We start from the raw sequence: 2,056 nt of genomic DNA, 5'->3' as shown, positions 1-2,056 counted from the left end.
TAATCGATTGGCGATTCTCTCTGAAAGGGTTCCTAATGATTCCATACTGGAGGCAATCCAGTTCCTTCCAAGTAGTTGTAGTTTCCTTCCAAGTGAAAAACTTATTATTAAGGACGACTCTACTTTGCAAATAGTGGCTCGCCTCCACTGTTATCCCGGGCATCTCTCGAAAACAACTGAACAATATCCTGTATTGATTCTTCCAAGCTGATAACTTCTTTCCTCTTGCTCATTGCCTCAAATCTAATCACAAAAAGTTATTTTTATTAATTTTTTTTTTTTTAATTTAACGCCCTTCAATATATGCTCCTGGAATTTTTTCCAGTACACTACCAGTCTCCATGCAGTGTTCTCTCGTTACAAACGGTCACTGACTATCACCGGGACAGTGAGCTGTAAGAAGATGCTCCTAGAAAAAGAGAAAATCTAAGAACAAGCAGCCTGGATTCAAACCCGGGATTTCTTCGAGGGAATCCAGTATGCTAAGCTCTTAGTTAATCCCTTAACATACATAATACGAGGGTCGTTTGAAAAGTCCGTGCAAAGTCAGAGAGATAGCACTACTGGCGCGTATCGAGGTTATGTTTAGTTAGTAGCATCTCTTGGAAGAACACACACCAAGTTTCAGCCAGATCGGTCTATTTCTTTGTGTTTGGCATTCGTTTGAATCGAGGAAGTCGAGTGATTTTCAAAAAATGGACGAAAAAGAATTTCGTGTGTTGATTAAACACTACTTTATGAAAGGCAAAACGCCTCAGGAGACTAAAGAGAAGCTTGATAAACATTATGGTGACTCTGCACCTTCGATTAGAACAGTTTATAAGTGGTTTCAAAATTTTCGGAGTGGCCATATGGGCACAAGTGACGCTGAACGTTCTGGACGCCCTGTTGAGGTTACTACTCCAGAAATCATTGATAAAATCCATGATATGGTGATGGATGACAGAAGAGTGAAGGTGCGTGAGATTGCTAGTACTGTGGGCATCTCGAATGAACGGGTACATAATATTTTGCATCAACATTTGGACATGACAAAGCTATCCGCATGATGGGTGCCGCGATTGCTCACGCTTGACCAAAAACGAAATCGTGTGAAGTGTTGCAAGGACGATTTGCAGCTGTTCCTGAAGAATCCGCAGGACTTTAAGCGTCGTTTCGTCACAGTGGATGAAACATGGATACATCATTACACTCCTGAGACCAAAGAACAATCTAAACAATGGGTTACCAAGGGGGAATCTGCGCCAAAAAAAAAGGCGAAGACCGTTCCTTCGGCCGGAAAGATTATGGCGACTGTCTTTTGGGATTCGCAAGGAATAATCCTCATCGACTATCTGGAAAAGGGTAAAACTATTACAGGTGCATATTATTCATCGTTATTGGACCGTTTGAAAAACGAGCTGCAAGAAAAACGTCCACAAAAAAGTCCTTTTCCATCACGACAACGCACCAGCTCACACCTCAGCAGTTGTGGTCGCAAAATTAATGGAAATAGGGTTCCAACTCGTTTCACATCCCCCCTATTCTCCAGACTTGGCTCCCTCGGACTACTATTTGTTCCCCAATATGAAGAAATGGCTGGCGGGAAAAAGATTTTATTCAAACGAGGAGGTGATTGCAGAAACGAATGGCTATTTTTCAGACTTGGACAAATCCTATTATTCGGAAGGGATCAACAAACTAGAGCAGCGTTGGACGAAGTTTATAAGCCTAAAAGGAGACTATGTTGAAAAATAAAAAAGGTTTACCCCAAAAAATTAAGTAGTTTTTATTTTTGCACGGACTTTTCAAACGACCTAAAACTATAATGATAGTTTTAGGTTTTCGATCGCTGTTAATTGATCATTTTGGGGAATACTGAGGGTGCGATCGATTTTCCCCAAAAATCATAATAATAGGCAACATAAATAATTTTTAAAAAATAAAAATTTATACAAAATATATTATATTTTATTTATATGTACAATATTGTCTTATTTTACAACATCCCTGAAGATTTTTTTTCAGAAATAAAGAGAGAGGGGGTAAAATTCATTGACGTCATATGATTATCCAA

The sequence above is a fragment of the Rhodnius prolixus genome, unplaced genomic scaffold, assembly GCF_049639745.1.
Source record: "Rhodnius prolixus isolate KJV_2025 unplaced genomic scaffold, Rpr scaffold_5, whole genome shotgun sequence".
In the NCBI taxonomy this organism is placed as follows: domain Eukaryota; kingdom Metazoa; phylum Arthropoda; class Insecta; order Hemiptera; family Reduviidae; genus Rhodnius; species Rhodnius prolixus.
This window is presented reverse-complemented; position numbering follows the sequence as displayed.